The 22,428-nt window shown below is 38.5% G+C and overlaps 1 protein-coding gene across 1 annotated transcript in view; it reads right to left on the bottom strand.

Annotated features, from left to right (window-relative positions):
* LOC134807195 (uncharacterized) overlaps positions 1–22,428 on the bottom strand; it is a 106,762-nt gene that overhangs the window by 76,977 nt on the left and 7,357 nt on the right. The window contains exon 2 of the mRNA XM_063781972.1: positions 12,866–14,268. The gene's annotated coding sequence lies outside the window, so the exon portion shown is untranslated. The remainder of the gene's footprint in view (positions 1–12,865; positions 14,269–22,428) is intronic.

Raw genomic sequence — 22,428 nt, forward strand, 5'->3', positions numbered from 1 at the left:
TTCACTTGCAAATGTTTGTTTCTGGTATATAAAATACAAATTACTTTTTTTATTTTGATCACGTATCTCGCAGCCTTGCTTAAAGTCAGTTATTAATTTTAATAGCTCATGAACTCTTGATTTTCTACATACACACTCATGTCATCTGAGCTGATGTGAGCTTCCTTCTTCCTTTTCTTGCCTTTTTGGACTGGATAGGACCTCCAATAAAATGTTGAGTAGAAATGATGATAGAAGAGAACTTTGTCTCATTGCCCATCTCAAAGGGATGTCTTTAAATACTTTACTCTTCACTATTATATTTTCTTTAGGTTTTTCTGTAAATACTCCTTCTCAGATAAAAGAAATTCTTTCCATTCTTAGTTTGCTAAGAGTTTTTATCACAACTATTCTTTGCCTCATCAAATGCTTTTTCTGTATCCAATAAGTAGGTCATATGATTTTCTCATTTTTTCTGTTAATGTGATGAGTTACACTGATTAATTTTCAAATGTCAAACCAACCTCAACAAAAGCCAATTTGGTCATGATTATTGTATTTTTATACATTGATAAATTCAATTTGCTAACATTTTGTTTAGAATTCTTCCATTTCTGGTTTTGAAAGAGATTGGCGTATAATTTTCATTTCTTAAATGTCATTTTCAAACTTTGGTCCTAAGGTAATGCTAGCCTCTTAAAATTAGTTGGGAGTATTTTACCTTTTTATATTCTCTAAGGAAGTTGTGTAAGATTAGTGTTGCCTCTTCCTTAAATATTTGAAAGAATTCACCCATAAGGTTATCTGGGCCTGAATACTTCTTTATGGGAAGGTTTTAAATTACAGAAGCAACTTATTTAGTAGCTTTGAGTCTATACAACATTGGCAGGTTGTGTTTAATATCATCTTTTTATATTTCTCATGCCTACAAAATCTGTAGAAATGTCCATTTTTCATTTCTGATGTTGGAATTGTGTGCTTGCTTGCTCTCATTTGCTCATGCTATCTCCCTCTTTCTCTCTTTCCCTTTGATTTATTTGCTAGAGGCCTGTCAAATTTATTATTATTTTCCAAGATCCCACTTTTGGTTGTGTTGGTTCTCTCTATTGTGCACTTGTTTGCTATTGAATTAATTTCTTTTCTTACATTTATTATTTACTTCCTTCTACTTTTGTAGATTTATTTTGCTGGGTTTTTCCTAGGTTTCTTTTAGATAAATTTTTTTTTCTTTTTTTCTTTTTCTTTTTCCTTTTCTTTCTCTTTTTTTTTTTTTTTTTTTTTTTTTTTTTGAGACAGGGTCTCGCTCTGTTGCGCAGGCTGGAGTGCAGTGGTGTGACGTCAGCTCACTGCAAGCTCTGCCTCCCAGGTTCACGCCATTCTCCTGCCTCAGCCTCCCGACTAGCTGGGACTACAGGCACCCGCCACCAAGCCCTGCTAATTTTTTTGTATTTTTTAGTGGAGACGGGGTTTCACCATGTTAGCCAGGATGGTCTCAATCTCCTGACCTCGTGATCTAACCACCTCGGCCTCCCAAAGAGCTGGGATTACAGGCGTGAGCCACCACACCCGGCCAACCTTCCTTATTTTCTAATAGTATGCATTTTAAAACTGTAAAATTCTCTATAAGCACAGCTTTAGTAGAAGCTATGCGTTTTAATGTTATATTTTCGTTATTATTCAATTCAAAATACTATCTAGTTTCCAAGTTCTTATTTGAGCTCTAATGTATTTAGAATTATATTGCTTAATTTAATAACAGTTGAGGGTTTTCCAGTTAACTGTCATTGATGTCTAGCTGGATTTCACTGTTTCAGAGAACACAATCTGTATGGTTTTAAACCTTTGAAAACTTTATGTATACTTTATGGCTCAGCATATGGTCAATTTTAATAAATGTTCCACGTACACTTGAATTGAATGCATATTCTGTTGTTGTTGGCTGTAATGTTCTACATAGTGTGTTAGGTTAAATTTTGTTAATCATATTGTTCAGATCTTCTATATACTTGCTAATGTTTTGTCTGCTTGTTCTACCAGCTTTTGAGAGAGCTATGTGAAAGCATCCCACAATGACTGTGGATTTTCCTATTTCTCCTGGTTCTGTAAGATTTTTGCTTCATATACTTTAAAACCATTTACTGGGTGTATATAGGTATAAAATTGTTATATCTTTCTAAAGGATTCACCCTGTCTTACTCAGTTTGGGCAGCTATAACAAAATACCCTAGACTGAATGACTTAAACATTCAACATTTATTTCTCACAGCTTTGGATGTTAGGAGATCCAAGATCAAGGTACCAGCACATTCATTGTCTGTGAAGGCCTTCTTTCTTATTTGCATATGGCTGCTTTTTTTTTTATCCTCACATGGCAGAGACAGAGATCATCTCTCTCATGTCTCTTATTATAAGTGCACTAATCCCATCATGAGACTCCACTTTCCAACCTCATGAACTACCTCCCAAAGGCCCCACTTCCATATACCATCACAATGGGGATTAGGGCTTCGATAGAGGAATTTGAGGGGGGAACAGAAACATCCAATCTATAGCACACCTGTTCAAAATCATTAAATGTTTCTCTATTTCTAGTAATATTTCCTGCCTTAAAATGTTCTTGTTTATATTTATATAGCTACATTCATTTTCTTTTGACTGGAATTTGCATGATATACTTTTTAATCCATTTACTTTATACTGTCTATGTTCTTATATCAAGCTATGTTTCTTACAAGCAGCTATAGCAGAGTTTTGTTTCCTATCCAATTTCTGACAATCTTTTAATTGGATTGTTCAGTCCATTTACATTTAATACAATATAATAAGAAATATAAAATATCATTACTAATATGTCTACCATTTTACTACTTGTTATATATCTCACCCAACTGAGTTTTTTTCTCTCATTTCTTACTTTCCTTTGGATTTAATTAAATAATGCAATATTATTCTATTTTTCATCTATTAATTCCTTTTACTTTTTTAGTTGTTCTTTTGGTGATTAGCCTAAATATTGCAATTTATTACAGTCTATATTATTTTTCTAGGGCTGTCATAACAAATTACCTCAAACTAAGTGGCTTATAACAACAAAAATGTTAAAGTTCTGGAGACTAGAAGTCCAAAATCAAGATGTGAGCAGGTTTAGTTCCTTCTGAGGGCTCTGAGAAACAGCCTGTTCCATGCTTCTCTCCTAGCTTCTGATGACAGCCAGCAATCTTTGGCATTCCTTGGTGTGATGGTTAATAATGAGTGTCAACTCGATTGGATTAAAGGATGCAAAATACTGCTCCTGGTGTGTCTGTGTGGGTGTTGCCAAAGGAGATTAACATTTGAGTCAGTGGACTGGGAAAGGCAGACCCACCCTTAATCTGGGCAGGCACAATCTAATCAGCTGCCAGTGTGGCCAGAATAAAAAGCAGGCAGAAGAATGTAGAGATTAGACTGGCTTAGCCTCCCAGCCTACATCTTTCTCCTGTGCTGGATGCTTCCTGCCCTCAAACATCAGGCTCCAGGTTCTTGAGCTTTGGAACTCAGACTGGCTTCCTTTCTCCTCAGCTTGCAGACAGCCTGTTGTGGGACCTTGTGATCATGTGAGTAAATACTCCTTAATATACTCCTTTTTATATATACATCTATCCTATTAGTTCTGTCCCGCTAGAGAACCCTGACTAATACACTTGACTTGTAGGTGCATCACTCCAATCTAATCTCTGCCTCCATCTTCCCATGGTATTCTCTCTGTATCTCTTGTCCTCACATGGCTGTTTTCTACTCTATGGTGTCATTCTACTCCAGTATGCCCTCATCTCTAGTTTAATTACATTGGAAATGACCCTGTTTCCAAATAAGGTCACATTCTGAAGTACTGGGGTTAGGACTTCAACATACCTTTTGGGGAGGACACAATTTAACCATAACACAGCCTAAAAAAATTTTTTTACCACTTCCCTGACAATGCTAGTACTTTAGAACACTTTAACTCCATTTACCATATCTTGTCTTTTGTTTTGTTGTTATTGTATACTCAATTTTATATATTTTACATTTTTTAAATTTTTCCTTTTGTTTTCCTTTTTTTGAGACAGTGTCTTGCTCTGTTGCCCAGGCTGCTGGAGTGCAGTGGCACGATCATGAATCACTGCAGCCTCAAACTCCTGGGCTCAAGTGATCCTTCCATCTCAGCCTCCTGAGTAGCTAGAACTACAGGCATACACCACCATGCCCAATTAATTTTTGTAGAGATGGGTCTCACTATGTTGCCCAGGCAGGTTTTGAACTGGCCTTGAGAGATCATCTCACCTCATCCTCCCAAAGTGCTGGGATTACAAGCATAAGCCACCAGACCTGGTGAAATTCTGTATGTTTTAAATTTTAAACAGCATTACTATTGTTGCTTTATACAGTCAAAATACATTCATATATACCCATATATTTAACTCTTTCATTACTCTTCATTTTTTTTTTTTTTGCACTTTCTTTTTCCATCTTAGAACATTTTCTTTCCCAGTTTTTCCTAGTCTGCTGGGACCCCAGTTACATATATGTCAGACCTGTTCATTATGTCCCATTTGTCCCTGGTGAAATTCTTTTTTTTTTCTTAATCTATTTTCTCCATATTTTTCTCTATTTTCTTGAATACATTTATTATAGTCATATTAAAATATTTGTTGACAGCTATAATTCTGGATCACCTGTCTGATTTCTCTCCCCCTCTCTCTTGCTCTCTGCCTCTCTCTCTTTCTCTGTCATTTTGTCCTATTTCTTGGTATGCCTGATACTTTTTGATTGACAGTCAGATACTCTCTGAAAAATTACAGAAGTTTTGGATGATGAAGGAATCTCCAGAGAGGGCTCACCCTTTCCTCTGATAGGTAGGTAGAATTAGAACCAGCCACTTCAATTCAATCAGGAACTGAGCTAACTCAAAGTTAGGCTGCAGTTTTACTAAGGCTTTTTCCACCTCTTTATTTATTTATTTATTTATTTTAGAGACACTCTGTTGCCCAAGCTGGAGTGCGGTGGCACAATCCTAGCTCACTGAAGGCTCAGACTCCTAGGCTCAAGCAATCCTCCCACTTCAGGTTCCCAAGTGGCTAGGACTACAGGTGCATGCCACCATGTCCAGCTAAATTTTTTTATGCATATTTTGTAGAGACAGGGTCTCACTTCATTGCCCAGACTGGTCTCAAACTCCTGGCCTCAAGCACCTCAGCCTCCCAAATTGCTGGAATTACAGGTGTGAGCCACTGCACACAGCCTCTTTCTACCTTTGTATTACTACCACTCTAGAGCATAGCTGCTTAAGTTCCAACTAAAAGCCTGGGACTTCTCCAGGTTCCAGCCCCCATGTCACATTCTGAACTCTAATCCTTGACTCCTCAGCCATGTGCAACTGCCAGGAACTCCATTCTGCTTTGCCTGGCTTCTTAGGTTCCTGAATTTTACAGCTTCAGAATTCAGCAAAATGGAAAAAAAACAAAAACAAACAAAACAAAACCACCTTGCTGGGCATGGTGGCTCAATCCTGTAATCCCAGCATAAAGTGTGACGATTTCTTGAACTCAGGAGTTTGAGACCAGCCTGGGCAACATAAGGAGACCCCGTCTCTACAAAAAATAATAATGATAATAAAACAATTATTCAGGCATGGTGACATGTGCCTGTAGTCCCAGCTACTTAGGAGGCTGAATTGGGAGGATCACTTGAGTCCGGAGATTGAGGCTGCAGTGAGCTGTGATTGTGTCAATGCACTCCACCCTGGGCAACAGGGAAACCCTGTCTCAAAAAACAAACAAAAAAAATGGTCAATTGCTGGGCCCAGCTTTCTGTCCCTCCAGTCTACAATATGTATTTCTTCACACCCACAGGATTGACAAATGCTCTGATGGCTACTCTGCCTTCCAGCAAAAGCCCTTTCCCCAGGCCCTTTACTGGGTTTTCAGCGACATTCCTTGAGCCCAGAATTGTGAAACTCCCCATGGTAAAACATTGCTGCAGAATGTCCTTTCAGCTCTCCATGGTTCTCATCTCTCCAGAATCTTGACCTCTCAAGTTCTGCATTGCCTTAGCAGCTTCCCAATACCCATAAAGAGCTTTTGGGTTTTTTTAAATCCAATTTTTATACTTTTTCTTAAAGGGTGCATTTTTCTGCCATAAGTTACTCTGCCTGGCTAAAAGTAGAAGTCCTAACCACAGAGTTTAGATCTTCCCTTTCGATGAAGCTATTGATTATGTTCAGGAAGTTAGACTGCTAAATAAGAGAGTTTCTCGTTTTTTTCATCAGGTATATCATGGACTTTAAATCCAAACTGTATAGTAATTAGTGTGCCCTATGGGAAAACATGAATTTAAATTAACAAAAGAATATGTCATTGGACTACTTTATCAAGAAATGAATGAGAAAAATAAATATGCAAAATAAAAAACAAAACGTACAATTAATAAAATACATTGAAAACAAATTTTATTCAAGATTGAAGCAAAAATGTTAAATTTATTTTATGTTGGTATAGACGACTTAATCAAACTATAAAAGTGGAATTCTTTCCAAAAGTGGTATAGTTCAGTGAATTACTAGCAGAGGCTTTTTTTACCTCAGATGTACAGAATTGAGTTGATAATATTAATTTCTTAGCAAGCTATCATCATTTATCCATGTTAAACCCCACTTTTTAAATTTTTTAATGTAATTATTAGCTTTTTCCTTAATCTCAAATCCCTAGTTCTCAATTCAATTTCCTTTCATAAGCTCTATCTTTTATGTATTTTAATTGATACATAATCATTATACATATTTATGGGGTACATAGTGATTGTTTGTTTATTTGTTTGTTTGTTTTCAGCACAAGGTCTGGCTCTATCCCCCAGGCTGGAGTGCAGTGGCATGATCTTGGCCCATTGCAACCTCTGCCTCCCAGGCTCAAGCCATCCTCCCACCTCAGCCTCTGGAGTAGTTGGGACTAAGTAGTTGGGACTACATGCACGTGCCACCACACCTGGCTAATTTTTGCAGTTTTAATAGAGATGGAGTTTCACCATGTTGCCCAGGCTGGTCTCAAATTCCTGGGCTGAAGCAATCCGTCCACCTCAGCCTACAGTGATGTTTTGATACATACAAAGTATAGTGATCAGATCAGGGTAATTAGCATATCCATCATTTCAAACATTTATCATTTCTTTGTGCTGGGAACATTCAAGATCCTTCTTCTAGATATTTGAAACTATGTAATACATTATTGTTAACTATAGTCATCCTACAGTACCATAGAACACTAGAACTTTTTCCTCTTATCTAGCTAGTTTTATAGTTTTGGTCTCATATTTAAGTCTTTGTCATGCCAGACCCTTACTGACTTCAGTCAACAGAGACTGAAGAAGAGGCCCAGAGCCAGTGAACAAGACATAGGGCTTATTGAGAAGACTTATATACAGGGCAGTCCGGTGGCCATGGACTGGGCAGGAGAACCACAACTGCTTATAAAAAGCATGCAGTGTATATAGCATTTTCACGTAGCACCCTTCCCCTAGCAATCTCCACCTGGCAACCTTCATTTAACCCAAAACAAAGTACCTTGATCCCCTACGCTACCTGAGTTCCACAGGATATCCCAGAGGGTTCAGATGTTCCTCACAGATAAGGAATGAATCTGTGGGTTGGCTGTTCCCAGGTTCCTTAGCTCAGAAGTCTGAACATACATTCTTAAACCATAGGGTTATTCTTAAGGTATGCTTAAGTTATTGCTGCCAGGTGTACCTGCCATACAGTCTTTGATCCATTTGAGTTTATTTTTGTATAGAGTGAGTGGGGAGGGAGAGATAAACATTTAGGTCCAGGAAGCTTGTCCATAATGAAAGTATGGCAGGGGCCAGGAAGGAAGATTGTAAACAAATAATATTACCTTCCACATTATTATTGTTATTATTTACAAAATTTTCATATACCCATGGGTCTATTTGAGTTTTAAATTCTGTTCCAGGGTTGGGCTCAGTGGCTCACGCCTGTAATCCCACCACTTTGGGAGAACTAGGCAGGAGGATAGCTTGAGCTAAGCAGTTCGAGAACAGCCTGGGCAACATAGTGAGACCTTATCTCCACAAAAAAATTAGACAGGCATGGTGGCACGTGCCTATAGTCCCAGCTACTTGGGAGGCTGAAGTGGGAGACCACTTGAGCCTAGGAGGTTGAAGCTACAGTGAGCCAAGTTCGCATCACTGCACTCAAGCCTTAGCAACAGAGTGAGATCCTGTCTCAAAAAAATAAATAAGTAAATTCTGTTCCAACGGTCTAGTTTCCTGTTCCTCTGACAAAAACATAAGTTTTAATTATTATAACTCCATAATATACTTTCATGTCTTGTAGATTAGGCTCCTTTCTCTGCCCTTTTTTATAAAATTGACTTTCCTAATTTTTACTCCTTAATTATTCTATATAAATATTAGAAAAAGTTTGATTTCCTCAAAAATTCTAAAATTTTAATTAGAATTGCTTTTATTGATTAGTCAGGGGAGGACTGACATATCCACACAGTGATTTAAGACAATAAGAGACCATCTTACACTTACTATGTTATTAAATAATACTAAGTGCAGGTGGGGATACTAGAAAACTGTCTTATGGTTGGATGGAATGGTGCTGCCATTTTGGAGAACAGTATGGCAGTATTTAATAACATTAAATAGGCAGTATTTAATAGCATTAAATACGTGTAAATGTTATGATGTAGCACTTCCTCTAATGAGTTTTTACCCCAAAGAACAGTTGTAGAGATATACAAGGAGACATACACAAGATATTCATTGCAGTTGTTTGTGGTAACTAAGAGTTGGAGAAAACTTACATGTCCTTTTATAAAGTAATGGATAAGGAAACTATATAAGCATATGATCGAATATAATGCAACGATCAGAAGCTGCCATTAAGAAAAGCATGGTGGCAAGAAAGCAAAAATGAATCAGGTTTTAGAATTACATTTATCAAATAATTTAGGTGTGGTTACAGACATATGGAATTGACTAGAAGTAAATTGATCAGAACTCTATTAAGTTTTTGAAGGAATTATTTTGCCAAAAACAAAAACTAACAAATGGAGTCAACAACAGAATCTGGACTAAAAAAAATTTTTTTGACTAGTCTAGTCTTAAAATGACCTTCTTGTAATCCTAACACTTTGGGAGAAAGAGGTAGAAGAATTGCTTAAGGCCAAGAGTTCAAGACCAACCTGGACAACATAGTGAGACCCTGTCACAAAAAAGCAAACAACAACAACAACAAAAAACACAGGCCAGGCATGGTGGCTTACGTCTGTAATCCCAGCACTTTGGGAGGCCAGGGCGGGCGGATCACTTGAGGCCAGGAGTTTGAGACCAGCCTGGCCAACATGGCAAAACCCCATCTATACTAAAAATACAAAAATTAGCTGGCCATGGTGGCACATGCCTGTAATCCCAGCCACTTGGGAGGCTGAGGCACAAAATCCGGTTGAGCCCCAGAGGCGGAGGTTGCAGTTAGCCAAGATCACACCACTGCACTCCAGCCTGGGTGACAGAGGGAAACTCTGTCTCAAAAAACAAAACAAAACAAAAAAGTCAGGTTCTGAAATTTGCATAGCTGAAAGCAGGCTCAGAAAGCTGTGCAGTCTCCAAGGACATATTCCTCAACAACCTCTTCAGGTATGGCCATGAAAAATAGACAAGGAAGAACATCCGGCAGGAAAAACCCAAGAACCATGAAAAACAGTGGATAAGGGAATGCCTCAAAGGGAGTAGAACCCAGCTCTAATTACAAATTAGCCCACACCCCAGTTAAGAGGAATTCACAATGCATGCCTCAGAGGATTTTATCATTGTAATGAACCAGCAGTTACTATGTGTCTCCCATTATTTTTCTTTTCAAGTTAAGAATTCTTAATTGTAGCCATCTAGCCCTGTCCCTAATGAATGTATTAGGTATGTGGAAGTAAGAATGAGAATAGGTGCAAATAATTTATCTCTTTAGTTCATGGGTGGCTTGACCACAAGAAGCCACTTCTATGACTGAAATAACTGTGTATCACTAGGAAATCCTAGAACTTGAATTGGATGCACTGACTGATACTTTGAGCAGTCACTCTTAAGATAAGGTGTATCTTATGTGTGGGAAGAAGAGTAAAACCGATGCTATTTACCAGAAGAGTGAACTATGGCAGAAATTGGCCAGACATTCAGCAAACCTATTTTTTTTCTCCTAGACGCTCAGCTAGACCATATTTCCCAGCCTCTGTTTTGGTGAGGTGCAATTTTATGACTTTCAGCCTATGGAATGTGGAAAGAGTGATGATTATACACCACTTTCAGGCTTGGCTTGTAAAAATCCACCAATCATTCCTTCACTTTCTCTCCTCATAGTTGGCTGGATAGTGACACCTAAAACCACAGCAAAAGATGGCAGAGCTTCCACCAGCCTAGGTTCCTGAATGACTGCATGGAGTGTGCCCCAGCCCCTGCTGACAGTTGGACTTTATGTGAGTGGGAAATTGTTATTATGTTAAGCCACTGATATTTCAGGAGTTATAGCAGTTAGCTTAATACATGAATACACTTTAAACCAGAAATACCAGTTTTTAAAAGCTTTTCACCTAGAGGGAACATGTACAAACATTGGTTATGGTAGTTGGGGTTAACTTTGGTATTCATCACTTAAAAAGATAGGTAAATATAAAAACACCCCAGAGCCTAGGAAAAAAACAAAAACAAAACAAAACAAAAAGATAGGTAAATAAAAATGAAGCATCTGGAAGCAATGTACTAGATGAATGTACAATGAGACGGATAAACCTCAAGAACATAGTGTTGATCGAAAAAAGCAACGAGCAGAATTACAGATAGCAGTAGTACAATATCGTTGATGTAATTTTGAAAGAAAATGGGGAAAAAAACTATAGCACAATACCACTGATGTAAATTTAAACACATAAATACACAAAACAGTATTATATATTTTTCAAAGATACACACATATCCAAGGGTATATACCAAACATGTCAGGGAAGAAGAATGGGTCTGGGAGTCAATTGAATGGGAAAAAAAAGAAAAGAAAGGGGATATTGCAGAAACAATAGTGATAAAGTGCCATCAATTGAGGGCTATGACTGACTCAATTTTCTGTATCTACATGTGATAGATGCTGCAATATGCCACCCAGATTTCTTCTTCAGGAATGGAAGATTTGTTCCCCCAGCTGCTAAAGTGCTGCAGGAAGACACTCCTCAGCTCTCAGTCCTCTTTGGGGATTGCTGTGGCAAAAGAAAACTGGAGGTCCAAGATGATACCTCCTTCCAAGAGTAGCTCATATACAATGATTGAGAGGTGCCTGTTCTTGCTTCAGCTAGGGACAATTTTGAAGGGCCATCCCAGATCCAGAGCTTGTCATCAGGTTGATTAATTGATTACATTTCAACTTCTCCCTCTACCCAATTCTGCTTTCTTTCCCTCCCTTCCACAAGTGCTGATCCCAAGACCACTGCCTAATAAATGGCCTGCACACTAGTCTCCATCTCTTCTTCAACTGTATCTCCACCTCTTCTTCCTGAAGCAACATGCTGTGACACAAACGTTAATGTATGTTCGTGTATCTTAACCTTTGTTGCTCTATATTTCCTTTCTGCTCACCTCTATTTTTCAAGTTTATAGCAACATTTTGTGAAAATAAATAAATATGAAAGTTTTTACAAAGTATCATCAGAATGTATTTCTATATCAGCTTTAGCAATAACAAAACATGCTAGAATTTCTTCCAAGAACATAAAATAGCTAAAAGTACCCTAGCCATTGAAAATAAAAGATATCATCCTTGTTTATCAAGAAAACTTAAAGGAATACAAATGATGAAAAAATAAATAGACATGTAATCAGTTCCCATTAGGTAGCAAGTTAAATGCCAAACCAAAGCTTCCTCATTAAATCAGTTGTACAGTTGTGTTATTTCCAAACTCCTACAACATCACACATGAGTAGAAGTCACTTAGAAACCTCTTTAATTCCCTTAATACTTGTTCATTTAATCCACTTGCCTAGACTGTTGTTTTCTTGTGAGCCTTTGATGAGCTTTCAATCCTACAGGTTCCTATGTTTGACAAGTGTTTCCTACAACTAACAGTGTTATTAGCTTCCCAAGGCTGCTGTAACAAAGTGCCATAAACCTGGTGGTTTATAACAACAGAAATTCATTCTCTCACATTTATGGCAATGAAAAGTTCCAATCAAGGTGTCAGCAGGGCCATGCTCTGTCTGAAACACTTTATGGCAGAATTCTTCCTTGCCTATTCTAGCTTCTACTGGTTGCCAGCAATCCTCACATGAGTTTCTCCCTGTGTGCCCTCTCCTCTTCCTTTAATGTAATCACTAAATGCAGTGATTACATTTAGGGCCCACCCTAATCTGATATGACTTCATCTTAATATACATCTTAATTACGTTTGCAAAGATCTGATTTGCAAATAAGGTCCCATTCTGAGGTTCCAGGTGGATATGAATTTGGGAGGGACGCCATTCAACCCAGTAAAGTTTGCCCTCTGCTTCCCCAAAACTCACACCCATCCCAGGCACAAAATACATTCACCCCATCCCCATATCCTCAAAAGTCTTAACCCATTCCAGGATTAGCTCTAAATTCAAAATCTCCCCTAAACATCCACCAGTAAAGTTCCAAATATCATTATCTATATAATCTAAACCAAGTATGGGTGAAACTCTGGGTATGGTCCATCCCAGGGCAAAATTATTCTCCATCCACAGATTTGTGAAACTAGAAAACAAGTTCCCTGCTTCCAAAATACACTGATGGAACAGGCATAGGCCAGGCATTCCCATTCCTAAACTAAAAAATTGGAAGAAATGAAGGACTTACTTGTCTATAGCAAGTTCACAACGCAGCAGTGCAAATTCCCTCAGGTTTCAAAGCCTAAGAGTAATCCTTTGTGGCTTGATGCTATGTCCTCTGGGCTCTCTGAGGTAGGAACTCCTTTCTCTCTGACCTCTGCTTCATGGCTCTGCCCTCAAAAGTCATTCCTCCTTCATTTTGTCTTGTCTCTGTCCCTTTCAGTCCAGGCTGGCAGTGTTTCTGCTGGTATAAAATTCTCAAAAACCTTGTAAGTCTTTCATGAATGTCAAGGAGTCTTACATTGTTAGACATGAAGGTGCTCCATGGGTCCTTCCTGGATAACCCCATCTTTATTGCAGGCTGTTACTGAGATGGTTGACTGGATCCCTAAATCACACACCTAATGTCTATCGCAAACAGCTGTCCAGCTACACCTTAGCCCTTTTTTCATAGCATGCTATTTGGATAGCATAAGAATCTTCCAAATGATCAACTCTTGGTTTCTTTTTCCTTAACAGTGCATTTCTCAATGTATCTCTTTCTTCTCTCATTTTACTGTAAGCAGCAAAGAGAAATCTGGCTGCACCTTTCATACTTTGCCTGGAAATCTCCTAATCCAAATATCCAAGTTCTTCTTTCACAAGTTCTACTTTTCACCGAACAGTAGAGCATAATTCAGCCAAGTTTTCTGCCACTTTATGACAAGGATTGCCTTTTCTCTAGTGGCCAAGAATATGTTCCCCATTTATATCTGGGACTTCACCAGAAGCACCTTTATTGCTCATATTTCTAGAAACATTCTTTTAGTGGTAATATATATATATATGCCTTAACACAATAGAAGCTCTCTCCATAGCTCTCCTTCCTTCTTTCTGAGCCCTAACTAGAAGCCCCTTAAACTTCAGTATTTCTACCAACAGTCTCTTCAAGGCAACCCAGGCTTTTTCTGGCATGCACCTAAAAATTCTCCCAGCCTCTACCCACTACCCAGTTCCAAAGCCACTTCCACATTTTTAGGTATTTGCTACAGCAGCATCTCACTTCCCAGTACTATCATGTTTATTAGTTTCCCAGGGCTGCCATAACAAAAGACCACAAACTAGGTGGTTTATAACAACAGAAATTTATTCTCTCACAATTCTAGAAGCTTGAAGCGTATAATCAAGGTGTTGGCAAGGCTGCGCTCTCTCTGAAGGCTCTAGGAAAGGACACTTTCTTGCCTCTTCCAGCTTCTGGTGATTACCAGCAATCCTTAGTGTTCCTAGGCTTGAAGATGCGTCACTCCAATCTCTGTCTCCATCCTCCATGGCCACATTCTGAGGTGCTGGGTGGATATGAATATCCAACACATTTCAATCTGGTAGTCTTTTTCTGCCGCCTTCTTATTTCTGTTTTAACTCACTGTCTCCAAGTCCAAGCTGTTCAATTCCCTTTATAATGAAGAGAAAAATAAATGTTGCCAAGGGAAAGTATTCTGTTTAAAGTTAAGAAAACTACTTGTCAGAGTCAGTCCTATAGTTGCTTTAATTATATGTATAAGTACCCCTGGAGTTATTTGTTGTATGTTTGTTTGTTTGGGGTGTTTGCTGCAAGCACCCACTGGTTCCACACAATCTTTTCTGGATTCTGTTAGCTAGTATTCCATTCAGGAATTTTACACCTATGTTCATGAGTGAAATTGGCCTGTAATTTCTCTTTCTTGTTTCTTTCTTTGTCTGCTTTGGTTATACTAACTTCATAGACTTAGGGAGTATTTCCTCTTTTTCTAGTCTCTGGAAGTTTGAACAAGATTGGAATAATCTATTCAATGACAGTTCGGTAGAATTTTTCTGAATGATTCTTTGGGCGCATTGTTTACTTTGTGGAAAAAGTTTAAATTATTGATTGGTTTGACATTAGAAAATCCATAAACATAATTGATTATGTGAACAGAACAAAAAAAAAACACATCTCAGTAAGTGTAGAAAAAAGCATTTAGGCTGGACACGATGGCTCACGCCTGTAATCCCAGCACTTTGGGAGGCCAAGGCGGGCAGACCGCGAGGTCAGGAGGTCAAGAGCAGCCTGACCAACATGGTTAAACCTCATCTCTACTAAAAATACAAAAATTAGCCAGGCATGGTGGCACACACCTGTAATCCCAGCTACTCAGAAGGCTGAGGCAGGGGAGAATTGCTTGAACCCAGGAGGCGGAGGTTGCAGTGGGCCAAGATGGCGCCACTGCTCTCTCCAGCCTGGGTGACAGAGCAAGAATCCATCGTAAAAAAACACAAACAAACAAACAAAAACAAGAAAAAGAAGAAAAGCATTTAATAAAATTCAACATCTGATTATGCTTCAACATCTTTTCATAACTACTAAAACATTACCAAAGCTAATTTTTTTTAAAACATCATACCCGGGCATAGTGGCACATGCCTGTAGTCCCAGCTGCTAGGGAGGCTGAAATAGAAGGATCACTTAAGCCCAGGAGTTCAAAGCTGCAGTGAGCTATGATAGCACCACTACACTCCAGCTTGGGCAACAGAGTGAGGGTCTCGGTATAGCAAAAAGAAAACAGAAAAAAAAAAGAAAAACATCATTCTTAGTAGTGAAACTTAGCTGTCTTTTAAAAAACCAGAACATGACAAGCATGCCCAACATTAATACTTTTACTCAATATTATATTTGAGGTCTTAGCCAACCCAGCAAGGCCTAGGGTTGGAAAAGGATAAATTTTTTCCACATATTCACATTCACAGATGATAAGACTATCTAGAACACCCAAAACAATAGACAAATTATTGGAAACAATGAGAGAGTTTGGCAAAATGGTTCTTTCTCTCTCTCTATATATATATATGTACATATCAATAAAACAATCCCTTCCCTTCCATATATATAATCTCTACACCTCAGCAAAAATAATTCAAAAATATAATATTAAAGTCTTTATTATACAACTTTTCAAATATACACAAAAATTGGGAGAATAGCATAATGAACTCTCACATACCCATTACCCAGCTTCACTTCAACAATTATCAACACTTGGCCATTCTTCTTTCATCTCCCTTAACTTTTTTAATGAACAACTTAAAACTAAAAATAGTGACATTATGTCATATGAACTATTTTAAACAAATGTCATGTCACCTTACCAGTAAATGCATATGAGTTTCTAATAAAGGCCTTTTATTTTTATCATAATGAACATGATTTTAGCATATAACCTAATCCAATTAATGCTAACACCTTAATATCATCTACTATCCAGTACAAATTAAAATGTATCAAAGTGCTTCAAAAATATCTTTTTACACTGGTTTGATAAGCCATACTTTTTTTTTTTTTTACTATTATAGCAATAAAACAAGGATGTGTGAGACCTGTATGAAGGAAACTGTAAAACTTTACTGAAATTCTTTAAAGAAGAAAATAAATGAAGAGATATACCATGTTCAATGATGAGAGGACTCAATATCTTTAAAATCACAATAGTGAACTATAAATTCAGTGCAAGTCTCATCAGCATTCAAATGGGGTTTTCAAAGAACTTGAGCCTCTGATTCCAAAATTTATATGGAAGATCAAAATCTCAAGAAAAGCAAAGAAGAATATAGTGGAAGATTTACCCTAACAGGTAGGAAAACTTATTATAAAGCAATATTAAGATAGTATGGTGTAGGAGGAAGAATCTATAGATCAATCAGTGGAATGAAATAGAGTCTATATGGAAGCTTGATGTGGCACTGCAGCTTCCTTCTTAAATGAGAAAACACTTACTAGATGCTATGAGGACTATCTGTTATTCTCCTGGGGAAAAAATAAAAGAAATTGAATATCACACTATAACCCAAAATCAAGTCCATAAAGATTAAAAACTTAAATGTTAAAAGCAAAAATTTGAACTTTTAGAAGAAAATGTAATATCTTTACAACCTTGAGGTAAGGGAGAATTCATAAATAAACTTGATTAAAGGATGTACAAATTTAGCTATATTATAATTCAGACATCTTTTCACTGGGGAAGTGAAAAAACAAACTATAAACTTGGGGAAGATATTTTTCAACACATACAACTGATACAAGATTAATATCCAAAATAGATACAAAATGCCTACAAATCAGTAGCAAAAGATAAACAACATAACACAAAAATGGGCAAAAGAAAAATAAGCATTTTACTGCAAGGAAATACAAATAGACCATAAACATAAGAAAAGATATTGCTGCGTTTTGAATGTTATCTCATCCAAAATTCATGTTGAAACTTAATCCCTAATGCTGCAATATTAAGAGGTGTGGCATTTGGGAGGTGATTAAGTCATGATCTTAACCTCTTGAATGGTATTAGCACCTTATTAAAGAGCTCAAGATTGAAGGGACTGTTCTGCCTTTCCACCTTCACACAGTGCTCCTCTCCTCCGGAGGATGCAGCAACAAGGCACCATATTGGAAGCATAAAGCAGCCCTCAACAGACATCAATCTTTTTATTTTCTTATTTTTAGTTTTTGTGGATACATAGTAGGTGTATATATTTATGAGATACATGAGATATTTTGATACAGGCATGCAATGCGTAATAATCACATCATAGAAAATGGGGTATCTAACCTCTCAAGCATTTATCCTTTGTGTTACAAACAATCCAATTATACTTTTAGTTATTTTTAAATGTAAAATTAAATTATTATTAACTATAGTCACCCTGCTGTGCTACCAAATACTAGACCTTATTCATTCTTTTTTTCTGTACTCATTAACCAACCATCCCTTTCTCCTCCCCCGACTCCCCTCCCTCCACCAAATACCAATCTTGCCAACATCTTCTTGGACTTCCCAGCCAAGTCCAAGAACTGTGGGAAATAAATTTCTATTGTTTATAAATTGCCCAGTCTCTCAGGGATTTTGTTATAGCAGCACAAACAGGCTAATATACTTGACTTTATTTGCTTTCCTTTTTAAACCATATTCTTTTTTTTTTTTCTTTTTTTTGAGACAGAGATCTCACTCTGTCACCCAGGCTGGAGTGTAGTGGTGACATCATGGCTCACTGCAGCCTCAAACTCCTGGGCTCAGAAGATCCTCCCATCTCAGCCTCCTGAGTAGCTAGGACTATAGGCACACACCACCCCACTTGGGTGATGTTTATATTTTTTGTAAAGACTATCTCGCCCAGGCTCTGTATTAACCATTTTTAAGTACAGGCATGCCTCAGAGATATTGTAAGTTTGGTTCCAGATCACCACAATAGAGCAAATATTACAATAAAGGGAAATCACATGAATTTTTTGGTTTCCCAGTGCACATAAAAGTTATGTTTACATTATACTGCAGTCTATTAACTGTGCAATAGCATTATGTCTAAAAAAAAACCAATGTGCATACTTTAATTTAAAAATATTTTGGAGGAGGCAAGACAAGATAACTGAATAGATGCTTCCACTGATCATTCTCCCCACAAAAACACCAAATTCAACAACTATTTACAGAAAAAAGCACCTCCGTTAAGAACCAAAAATCAGGTGAGTGATCACAGTGCCTGGTTTTTAACTCCACATCTCTGAAAGAGGCACTGAAGAGGGTAGGAAAGACAGTCTTAAATTGCTGACACCACCCCTTCCCCATCTCTTGCACAGAGAGAGAATCTGTGTGCTTGGGGGTCAGGAAGAGCACAGCAATTGTAGGATGTTGTATTGGAACTAGTGCTGCCAACACTGTGCAGAACTCAGCTGACACTCACAGAGGCAGCACTGAGATGAGCCCTAGCCAGAGGGAAATCACCCATCCCAGGGGTCGGAACCTGAGTTTCTGCAAGCCTCACCTCCATGGGCTAAAGTGCCATGGGGTTCTAAGGAAACTTGAAAGGCAGTCTAGGCGACAAGGACTGCAACTCCTAGGCAAGTCATAGTGCTGTGCTGGGCTTGGAGCCAGTGGACATGGAGGGACATGCACCTAGTGAGGCACAGCCAAGGTAGCTAAGGGAATGCTTGCACCACCACTCCCCCTATCCCAGGCAGCATAGTTTGCAGTTTCAGAAGTGACCCCTTCCTTCTGTTTGAGGAGAGGAGAGGAAACAGTAAAGACAACTTTGTCTTGTGACTTGGATACCAGTTCAGTCTTAGTAAGATAGGGTACCAGGCAGAGTCCTAACGCATCTAGCTCCCAGACAGCATTTCTAGACACACCCTGGGAAGAAGGGAATCCACTGCCTTGAAGAGAAGGACTCAGGCCTGGCATGATTCACCACCTGCTGACTAAAGAGCCTTTGGGTCCTGAATAATCAGCAGCGGTAACCAGGTAGAACACACCATGGGCCTTGGGTGAGACTCTCAGATGTGCTGGCCTGCGGTGTGACCCAGCACATTCACAGCTGTGATGACAAAAAGGAGAGACTGCTTCTGCCTGCGAAAAGCAGAGGGAAGAGTAATAGGGACTTTGTCTTGCAGCTTAGATACCAGCTCAACCACAGTGGGGTAGAGCACCAGGTAGTAGGCCCATGGGATTCCTGATTCCAGGCCTTGGTTCTTGGCAGGTATTTTTAGACCTACCCTGGGACAGAAGGGAACCCACTTCCCTGAAGGGTGAGTCCCAGGCCTGGCAGCATTCACTATAGCTGACTGAAGAGCCTTTAGGCCTTAAGGGAACATCAATGGTAGTGTGGGAGTACTCCTCATGGGCCTGTGCTGGTGGTGACTGAGGGGAGAGACTCCTGTGCCTGGGGAAAGGAGAGGGAAGAATGGGAAAGACTATGTCTTGTGGTTTGGGTGCCAGCTCAGCTGCAGTAGAATAGAGCACCAGGTACATATCTCAGGTTTCCAACCCCAGACCCTGGCTCTTAGACAGCATTTCTGGACCCACCTAGGGTCCAGGGGAACTCGTTGCCCTGAAGGGAGGGACACAAGCCTAACTGGCTTTGCCACCTGCTGACTATAGAGCCCTAGGGCCTTGAGCAAACATAGGCAATAGCCAGTGAGTAGATACAGCAGGCCTTGGGTGAGATCCAGTGCTATGTTGGCTTCAGGTCTGACCTAGTGCAGTCCCAGCGGTGGTGATCACAGTGGTGCTTGTGTCACCCCTCCCCCAGCTCCAGGCAGCTCAGCACAGATACAGCAACTGTGTTTGTTTGGGAGGAAGTAAAAAAACAAGAGTGTCTGCGTGATAATCCAGAGAATTCTTCCAGATTTTATCCGAGACCACCAACATTGTCCCTCTGTGAATATGCAAGAACCACAGTGTTACTGGGCTTGCGGTCCCCCCTAATGCAGATATGGCTGCAGTGACCAAAAACTTAGATCACAATACTCGAGTCTCTTTGAATACCTGGAAACCCTTCCAGGGGTGGGTACAAACAAGCCTACACTGCAAAGACTACAATAAATACCTAACTCTTCAGTGCTCAGAAACCGACAAACATTCACAAGAATCAAGGAAAACATGGCCTCACCAAACAAACTAAATAAGGCACCAGGGTCCAATCCCGGAAAGACAGAGATATGTAATCCTTCAGACAGAGAATTCAAAATAGTGTGTTGAAGAAACAAAGAAATTCAAGATAAATTCAACAGAAGGAATTCAGAATCCTATCAGATAAAATTAACAAATAAATTTAAATAATTAAAAAGAATCAAGCAGAAATTCTAGAGTTGAAAAATGCAATTGACATATTGTAGAATGAATCAGAGTCTCTTAACAGCAGAACTGATCAAGAAGAAGGAAGAATTAGTGAGCTTGGAGACAGGTTATTTGAAAATGCACAGCCAAAAGAGACAAAAAAGAAAAGAATAAAAAAGGATGAAGCACACCTACAAGACCTAGGACATAGCCTTAACAGGGCAAATCAAAGAGTTACTGAATTTAAAGAGGAGGTAGAGACAGAAATAAGGCTAGAAAGTTTTTTCAAAGGAATAATAGCAGAGGACTTTCCAAACCTAGAAAAAGATATCAATATTCAAGTATAAGATGATTATAGAACAACAAGCAGATTTAACACAAAGAAGACTCCTAAAGGGATTTAATAATCAAACTCCCAAAGGACAAGGATAAAGAAAGTATCCTAAAAGCAGAAGAAAAAAGAGAAAGAAAGAAAAGAAAAGAAAGAGTTCTAATATTCCTGGCAGCAGACTGTTCACTGGAAACCCTATAGGCCAGCAGAAAGTGGTATGACATATTTAAGGTGGTGAAGGAAAAAAACCATTTACTCTAGATTAGCATATCTGGCAAAAATATCCTTCAAACATGAAGGAGAAATAAAGACTTTCTTAGACAAACTAAAGCTGAGGGATTTCATCAACAACAGACTTGTCCTACAAGAAATGCTAAAGAAAGTTCCTCAATTTGGAAAAAAAAAAAAAAAAGGATGTTAATGAGCAAAATGAGCAATAAGAAATTACCTGAGGCCGCACACGGTGGCTCACACCTGTAATCCCAGCACTTTGGGAGACCGAGGTGAGTGGATCACCTGAGGTCAGGAGTTCGAGACCAGCCTGGCCAACATGGTGAAACCCCATCTCTACTTAAAATACAAAAATTAGCCGGGCGTGGTGGCAGGCGCCTGTAATCCCAGCTACTCGGGAGGCTGAGGCAGGAGAATTCCTTGAACCCGGGAGGCAGAGGTTGCAGTGAGCCGAGATCGCGCCATTGCACTCCAGCCTGGGGGACAAGAGCGAGACTTCGTCTGAAAAAAAAAAAAAAAAAAAAAAAAAAGAAATCGTCCAAAGTACAAAACTCACTGGTAATAGTAAGTACACAGAAAAACACAGAATATTATAACAGGGTCATTGTGATGTATAAATACTCATATCTTAAGTAGAAAGACTAAAAGATGAACTGATCAAAAATAATAACTACAACAACTTTACAAGACAGTACAATGAGGTATAAATAGGAACAACAAAAAATTTTTTTAAAAGGAGGAACAAAGTTAAAGTGTGGCGTTTTTCTTAGTTTTGTTTGTTTATGCAATCCATGTTAAGTTATCATCAGTTTAAAATAATGGGTTATAAGATATTATTTGCAAGCCTCATGGTAACCTTAAATCAAAAAACATACAATGAATACACAAAAAGTGAAAAGCAAGAAATTAAATCATACCACCAGAGAAAATCAGCTTCACTAAAAGCAAGATAGGAAGAAGGGAAGAAAAGGAGGAAAAGACCGGAAAACAAATAACAAAATGGCAGGAGTAAGTCCTTACTTGTCAATGACATTGATAGCAAATGGACTAAACTCTCCAATCAAAAAACATAGAGTGGTTGAATGGATTTAAAAAACAAAATTCAACAATTTGCCTATAAGAAACACACTTCACATATAAAGACACATACAGACTGAAAGATAGTTTTCAAGACAAAAACTATAAAAAGAGATAAAGAAGGTCATTTTATAACAATAAAGGGGTCAATTCATCAAGAGGATATAACAGTTGTAAATATATGTGCATCCAACACTGGAACACCCAGATATACAAAGCAGATATTAGAGAGATAGATACCAATACAATAATAGCTGAAGACTTCAACACCCCCACTTTCAGCATTGCATAGATCATCCAAACAGAAAATCAACAAAGAAATATCAGACATAATGTGCACTATAGACCAAATGG

The sequence above is a fragment of the Pan troglodytes genome, chromosome 8 (assembly GCF_028858775.2).
Source record: "Pan troglodytes isolate AG18354 chromosome 8, NHGRI_mPanTro3-v2.0_pri, whole genome shotgun sequence".
Lineage (NCBI taxonomy): Eukaryota > Metazoa > Chordata > Mammalia > Primates > Hominidae > Pan > Pan troglodytes.